At 38.6% G+C, this 8,662-nt stretch overlaps 1 long non-coding RNA gene across 1 annotated transcript in view; it reads left to right on the forward strand.

The window, feature by feature from the left end:
• LOC147018926 (uncharacterized) overlaps positions 1–1,180 on the forward strand; it is a 2,116-nt gene extending 936 nt beyond the window's left edge. Inside the window, exons 1-3 of the long non-coding RNA XR_015062588.1 lie at positions 1–246; positions 587–644; positions 878–1,180. The exon at positions 1–246 is cut by the window's left edge and continues 936 nt beyond it. This is a non-coding gene — a long non-coding RNA (uncharacterized LOC147018926). The remainder of the gene's footprint in view (positions 247–586; positions 645–877) is intronic.
• The last annotated feature ends 7,482 nt before the right edge of the window (positions 1,181–8,662 follow it).

Genomic DNA, 8,662 nt, shown 5'->3' on the forward strand with positions numbered 1-8,662 from the left:
AGTTGGTAAGTTGGTTCCTCTTTGAACGATGAAGCAATCGATTTTAAATTAAATCATGATAATTTTGATTTTTTTTTTTCCTGACAGGTCATTGGAAGAAATTGAGTTTACATATCACGATGAGGTGCATCAAATGAATACTCTTATTGAAGAGATCAATAATTTTAGAAGAGAATTGAAAGACATTTATAATGAGTGGTACGAAGTCTTATCACGTCCTCTGATCTCGAAGGAATTAAACCAATGGTGAGACGTGTGTGTGTGTGTGTGTGTGTGTGTGTGTGTGTGTGTGTGTGTGTGTGTGTGTGTGTGTGTGTGTGTGTGTGTGTGTGTGTGTGTGTGTGTGTGTGTGTGTGTGTGTGTCTCTCTCTCTGTCTGTCTTTCTACCTACCTCTCTCTGCTCTTATTGAAGAGGTCAATGATTTATAATGACTGGTACGAAGTCTTATCACGGTCTCTGATCTCGAATGAATTAAACCAATGGTGAGACACGTGTGTGTGTGTGTGTGTTGCTTTCCCTGTCTGTTTGTATCTCTCTCTGTCTGTCTCTTCATCTCTACCCTTGACTTATTATTTTTTTTTTCAGCACTATCACACAACATCAGCTGTTGAAGCAATCTTGTACAACACATGATTTTCTGGAGGTAAATGTTTCTGAATTATTATTAATATCACTCTCTCTTTAGAATGTCGTCTTATGTTGGTTGCATCATTAGTTTGGACGCGGTTTTGTCAGTACACTGGAATTCATTTTATTGACCTTGAAAGGATGACAGGCTCCTGGTGTGTTAATTCAGTGGTCAACGAGGCTTACTCATATTACCATGTAATTATCTTTATAAAACCTAATTATTATCCACTTTTTGTTTCAAAACAGAATATGGTGTCTGAGTTTCAAAATCACAAGACATCTGAAGAAGATTGCTGGGAAAGATTATACATTCTCGCAAATGAATATTTAATATTTTCAATATTAATAAATTATATTTGTTTCTGTTTACAATTACTTGATTCTGAATTTCAAAAAGAGAATCAAGACATGAAGGAGAGGGAGGGGGGGAGGTGCGCTCTCACAATGACCCATCACCCCCTCATCCCATCCCTCCCCTCCCCATGTGTGTGTGTGGGGAAGGGTGGGGGTGGGATGAGGGAGGTGGTGGGTCAAAGGTGGGGGCGCACAGGGGGGATGAGGGGGGTGGGGCTTGTGTGGGCGGGGCTTGTGTGGGCGGGGTTTATGTGGATGGAGCTTGTGTGGGAGGGCTTGTGTGGGTGGGGCTTGTGTGGGAGGGGTTTATGTGGACAGGGGTTTATGTGGGTGGAGCTTATGTGGGAGGGGTGAATGTGGATGAGGCTTATGTGGATGAGGTTTGTGTGGATAAATGGATGGGTGGAGAGATGGGTGGATGGGTGGATGAGTGCAGCTTGTGTGGATGGGTGGATAATTTTTTAATTAAATAAACATGCTGTGTGTGGGGAACTAATTAACTAATCACTAATTATGTGAATATGATGAATATGGGTGGAGCTTGTGTGGGGTTTGTGTGTGTGGAGCTTGTGTGGAGTTTTTGTGTGGAGCTTGTGTGGAGCTTGTGTGGGGTTTGTGTGTGGTGGGGTTTGTGTGGGAGGGGCGTGTGTGGGCGGAGTCAAAAAGGGGCGGAGTCAAAAAATTTCAATTTATTGGAGCTTGTGAGGGGTTTGTGTGGAGCTTGTGTGGGGTTTGTGTGGGCGGGGCTTGTGTGGGGTTTGTGTGGGTGGAGTCAAAAAGGGGCGGAGTCAAAAAATTTCAATTTATCTTTGTCTTTTGTAATTCCTGTGAATAAAATGAACCTAAAATCTCTTCCCCTTCCAAATAATATATTTTATAAGTCCAAGGAACCGTATCTATTACATCAACAATTTTAAAAAGTTCTTTCGTCCATCGTTCAGTAAAACCCTTTTCAAAATGAGATTTCCACCTATATATTCTTACGATATCACCAACTTTGAACTTAGGTTTTCTGACATTAATCTCTTTTTCATATTTAAATTTTGTAAATGTTTCTGATGGTTTCATATTTGTTGACGTGTGAATCGTGTCATTATACTTATCCACAATATCCTGAATAAAAGATGACCATTGTTGTTAACCGAGTTGTGTGAATTTTTTATATAGTCTCTCTTTTAAGGTACGATTAAAACGTTCAACAACAACTGCCTTCCCTTCATTAAAGGTACTGTATAATGTAATACTGTTATTTTTTAGAAAATTCATAAATGTCTTGTTATAAAACTCTCTACCCTCATCAGTCCACAATTTTTTTAGGTTTTCTCTTACTTTTATTAAATATCTGTTGAAAGGCTAACATAAGAGTATTACCTGTTTTGTTTTTTTAATGGGACAACCCATACGTATCTACTCCTCAAATCAATAACGGTTAAAGCATACTTGTACCCCTTATCATTATTGAGTTCAATCAAATCAGCAGACCAGATATAATCAACTTCCTTGGAATAAACTTTCCTTCTCTGAAACTTTGTAAATGTTGGTTTATGTAATTCATCAGCTAATTGCTCTTCAGTCTTCATGGCATCATTAGAGCCTATAAGTTTTTTGAATTTCCAAGTCCAAGTTTCAATTTAGCACTGATCATCTTCTTCACAATGAACCGATCAACTTTTTCTCTCAAGGTTGGATTTTGTATCAGAGACAAATTATACAACATTTCTCTATCGGCTTCATGCTTTTCTTCCAACGTTGTGGTATTCCCATAATCAATATCGTGTCTCATGCACACTTCATCAACTCTATTGATTGGTTTACTCCAGGATTTAGGATTGTCTGCCTCATCTAATCTTTTATCCAAGTTTGTGCCTGGACCACAGAAAGAATACCCTGGAAGATGTAATTCCCCTGGTATTCCAGTAGTTGTAAATTTACTTCCTGATAAAAACTTTTGTATATCTCCTCCGAGTTTGTGTTTGGAGATAAATTGATTTTTTTTTGAACCACACACCGAACATATACCTTTTTGTATAACCCTGTTATTTTTACTTTTAATATATGAAATATTTTTAGTATTAGTTTTCTTTTTACATTTGAGACAATAACTCATTTATTTATGAGAAAAATTCCTGCAGAGTGCAAAAACCTTTTTAGTTTCCAACATGCACATTTGAATCTTAATTTTTAAAACATAAAGAATCCTTAGAAATGCCTTCACTCTCTCCTCCATTTATTTAAGAAAAAAAAAAATGAAAAACTTGAATTAAAATCCATATCTTGTCGATGTCAATAGTCTTGTCGAAAGTATTGCAAATAGACTTGTCAATTCTTTGTTTTCCTCCTCGGTGGGTTGAGTTATTTTCTGTAATACCCCTAATCTTTTTTTAATCTCACTGGTTTCCATATTTTGATATTTATTTTGTCTCGCTCTTTCCTCCCTCTCCTTCTCTCTCTTCTCCCTCTCCTCCTTCTCTCTCTTCTCTTTTTCCTCCTCTTTCTTCTCCCTCTCCTCCTTCTCTCTCTTCTCCTTTTCCTCCTCTTCCCTCTCTTCTTCAACTCCTTCCTCATCCCTTATTATCCTTGAATCGCTTACACCCCATAGAATATCATACATATATTCATCAGGATTTCTTGTTATTCCTGTATCCAAAATAATTTTTTTTAAAACAGGAAACCAATAAAATTTCTTTTGAATTTCTAAAAGAGTCTTACCTTTTCTTAACTTTATAATTTTTTCATTATTTAACATTCTAATTAAATCTAAAGTTGTCGGTTTATCAACATCAGCATAATGCCAATCTTTTATTGAAAATACCTCATTCTTATGTTGTAGAACATATTTATTAAAATACCGAATACCCTTTTCTTGAAGGTATGCTTGGACACAGAAATGATAATTTTCTTGAAACCTTCTTTCTAGCATTTATGTATTAGAAATATTTGTTAGAATAATATTATGGCACGAAACACCTCCCCATCTTCCCATAGTTAAATCATTTTGTATTTCCTAACTTATTATATATAATCCTGTTTTTTCTCTTTTCATGATATAAACAAGGGCAAAACCATTATTATATTTACCCTTATTAAATTCTTTTATTTGTTGTTTACTAATCGTGGCCCCACAAAACTCATTCTCGATACCAAGTGGATAATATTCTTCCTTACGAGACCGATTTAATTGTTCCAGGTCTTCGAGGTTAATTTTAAATGACCAATTATACCCTAAATCATTCATATCATGCCCCCATTGTTCTCTTCTCATACAAACGATACGCCCTTCTTTATAAAAAATTATTTTAATTCGAACTGTGAATTCTGTATGACCTGGAGATAATATCAACACTTCTGTATCTTTGGAATACACGGCCGTTTTATTTAAAGATATATATTGTGATAAATCGCTTAATCTCACCAAGTCATTCGCGTCAGTCGGGCTTGGATAAGTTTTTTTAATTTATAAGCATTTTTCATGTTAATATTTTTGGTTATATTATATTTATGTCATTCAGCCTGTGCCTTTGTGTAATAATTTGATAAATCAATATCCAGTTCTTGAGATACACCAAAGATAGAACCATCTTTACCAACATAAGTCATTTATATTAGATTAAAAATAATATCATAAAATTTTTTATTTTTGTTGAGTTGAAATAACACATATAGACATAATTGACCACAACACTTGGAATTTAATTCTTGGACTTGAAATGTTTGATAAACACCATTCTGTAAGAATTTTATGACTTCAACAGGTGGTGGAAGACCAAAACTATCAAAATAATATTTGTCTTGACTATTAAAAATACAAACCCAATGAGAACCGTTCCCATTATTATCTTCTAAGTTCATAATAATATTCTTTGTATGTTTCGGCACATTTGTTAATTCATCTCTCATACAAATAACCACATTATGAATTTTTAATTTCTTACAATATTTGACAAGTTGTAAATTTGATGTTGTATTCTTTCCAAATTCTTTAAACCACTCATCAATGCTCATTTATTTATTAGAAAGATACGTATAATCCATTACCTCTTTTCGTTAATTTTACACCTGCTTGTGCTATAGAAGAAAGCATATCTCCAACTAACAATCTCGCTTTATCAGGCAGACCTTCAAGTTTTTCAGCAAAATCTACAATTACACCACTTCCACTAATTTGTTTCTCCAACTCTTTGTGATGTCTTTCCAATTCTTTTTTAGCCTGGAGTTGAGCCTTCCTTTCGTTGGCAGTTTTCACCGCTGTTGAAATACCACCCGTCAATGCTCCAACCGCACTTAAACCAGCAAATAAAGGAATTAGAAATGGGAGAAATCCTCCACTCGTCTCTCTTATTGAATATTTTTTCAACATTGGTTTTGTCATTTTAATTTTAAGTGAACCAGTGTCATTCAAGATTTTAACCTGTTCTCTTGTGAGCAAAACATCAATTCTTACTGCTCCTTTTCTCTGAATTGTATTAACGTTAATCGTACAAGGCTTTTGATTTTGAACACAAGATGATAGTTTATGAAGATTGATTTGATTAACATATACCCCAGTTGGTACTTTGCCACTCATTTATTTAACAAACAATTATGTGAGACTAATCATCACACCATTATCTGTATTAATCTGTAATTCTGTTTCTTCCAAAAGCAAACAATATGTATCAACTTCTTCACTCTCTCCTCTTTCAATGTATAGGGAAGTATCCACTCGATTAGACTTTATAGTTTCCTTTTGAGCGCTCAGGTCAAACGCATAGATTGTATACAAACTTTTAAATGCTGTCATATCCAAAATAGGTTCTTTATTTCCATTACTTTCACACACCTTTTGGTTAGACTTGCATGCTTCAGCAAAATCATTTTTTTCCCAATTAATTTCCAATCTATCTCGTGGATAAAATGTTCCATCTAGAGAAACGCGAAGTTGTTTCACCTTAGCATTATCACTCAATGCATTATTCTTATCAGTCGCAGTATCACCACATAGCTTTTTAAAAATGATCCACAGATATCGTGGCTTTCCTTGCAGAACACCCAAATTCCACGTGTAAGTAGTTTGGTTGAGTTTAACGTGTTGACATCTTCTTTTGAGGTATGATACACTGAGTGGTTTCTTTGAGTTAAGTCTTCTATTCAACATCTCTTCTGTTTTAAGATTAGGAGTATATTCACTGATATACCAACTCATTTCCTCAATTACAAATTTATTCTGATCACCAAAAGCATTACCAACACCAAAAAGCAATCTATTTTCATTATCATTCCTTTGTAGTTGAAATCTAATTTTTAGACCATACAGAACTTTATCATGATCACAAAATCCAAATATACCTTTAAGAGGAACTGCCACAGTAAAACTATTTTCTGCTTTTGTATCATCATTATACATTCCTTTCCTTTGAGTATATCCACGGTCTGTGTTTGTTCCCGTTGACATATCAGGAATAAAACCTTCGACAGACCCCTTTCCCATTCTATCACTGAATGTATAGAGTGTAAATTTCATCATTTCAGATACAGCAGAGACATAATAATCAACCGCTTCAACTTCTTGTGTTCCAATATACAAACGCACACTATCAAACATTTTCCAGAAGAAATCATTTACAAGTGTAGCGTTTGTGTTATTCCCAGCTTTAGTGAATTTAAATTTCCACAACAAGAAACTTTCGGAGAGATTCAAATAGGTTTGTTGATTATTTATTTCAAAACTTTTTGTACCATTCGTATTCCAGTCTGTTCCAGTTATTGCATTTACCTTGAAGTAATCTTCATTTTTAGTGGAGTTTGAGATAATAATAGTATCATCCAAATCATAGATACTATCAATTGCTTCCATACTTGTATTTATTTAAGAAAAAAAGATGTTAAAACTTTTGAAACCCTGATCCAAGTATTCGAATTATTTTCTGTCGTTCTTGGGGGGACAACTGAGTTTTGCCTTTCTTAATTTCTTTTATTGCTTGTAATTTATGAGATTCCTTCTGGGCATCTTTTATGCTCTTTACAACACCTGCTACATTTCCCACAGCAGAAGCAGTTGAACCAATTAGATCTTTATGTTTAAGAATAGTTGAACCAATACCCATTAGAGTATCAATTATACCATCTCTAAATTGATGTCCAACACCCCTTTGTCTCTTAGGTTTATAGTATCCTCTACCAAGATACATACTGTTGCGGTCTTCGCGCCCGCCGGCGTGCGAACGGCCACGTAACTCGAATCGCGGCACGTCGCCCACCGGACGGACAATCCAGTCGTGACCCTCTCGGACTAACGCCGGGAACCAGTCTCGGGTGGACCTTTCGGTCTCACCGCGATCGAGCCAATCAGCCCCCGCGTGGGATAGGGTTGCTCGCCAAATTCGAACTACCTAAGTACCCACGCGGAGGGTAGACCGGGCGATCGCACCTCGCCGCAGGTCGACTTCGGACACGGGCCACTTAAGCGACCCGTTCCGTACTATCAGAATAACCGAGCGGTGTTATCGTCGACCTCGACGGTTCGATTAATTATCGGGCGTACTCAGCCCACTACCAACCCTTTACGTGAAGCAAGATGGGGGTTCAATGGGGAAAAAGACGAAGCGAAGCGGGAAACAGTTCAACAATAAAGCACATTTATTCGCGACGAACGGAAAGCACACAAATACAATTCCACCAAATGCACACAAAAAAGAAAACACAATTCCATTTACACAAAAAGCAAACATAAAAGTGAAAACACAGTGCAGAGCTAATTCCGACTACCGAGCACACGGCAACACTTATACAATTCTACTTCACAGACGGCGCCGACAACACATACCCAAAACCAAGGAAAAGAAATACCCTCAAGAATGAGGTAGGCCTGGGGCCGAGACCTGGTCGGGCCTACCCGTCTGGTGATGAGACGCGGAGCGGCGATGGCGCCTCTCTCCGCGGGCCTCGTGGACAGTCCCTGGCAGGGGGGTGGGAACGGGGCCCCCTTGGTCGCACTATCTCAGCGCGGGGGGAAACAGGAGGGGGTTGCTGATGCTCGGGGTATAGAGGATCTTTATTATGTGCGACGAGCGTCTCCACCTCGGCCAGGTCGCGCTGCCGGCCTCCCTCGGGCGCGCAGCTCCTTGCACGACGCGAGCACCCCCTCGTCCGGTGTCGCCGCCTCTCCACAGCTCGTCCCCTCCGTTCCGACTCCAACGCACACGACGAGCAGCTCCACCGCCCGCGAAGTCTTGACTCTCTGTTCCGACTCCTTCGCCTCGTTCCGACTTTTACTACTCCTTTGACTGACGAACACCGTCCTTTTATCCCCCCGTAACTTCGCCTTTGACCCCCTCCCTTTGACCTTTCAACTCGCTCCCCATTGGCCCGAGAAAAAGTGGGCGTGAAGGCTTTTTGATCCACAAATTTGCATATCTCGATCGCCCTGGGGGCGGGACCAATTCGCCCCTCGCTCACCGATTGGACGGCAAAAAGTGGGCGTGTGTCGTTTTGGATCCGTTTTTGAAGCAGAAAATCCGTGATTTTGTACACGCTGTTCAACGTGCGCCCTACACGAGTCCAGCATCGGTGCCCATGAGTGGCGCGAGATGACGGTGATGCGATGGTGGCGAGTTGTGACGGTAAAGGTCATGGCGGTTGTGGTGAAGCGGCGTTGTGGTTGGTGGTTGTTGTTGTGGTTGTGATGGTGGCGATTGGTCC

Source organism: Eptatretus burgeri, chromosome 10, assembly GCF_056783735.1.
Source record: "Eptatretus burgeri isolate ZD-2024b chromosome 10, Ebu_testis_v1, whole genome shotgun sequence".
NCBI lineage: Eukaryota > Metazoa > Chordata > Myxini > Myxiniformes > Myxinidae > Eptatretus > Eptatretus burgeri.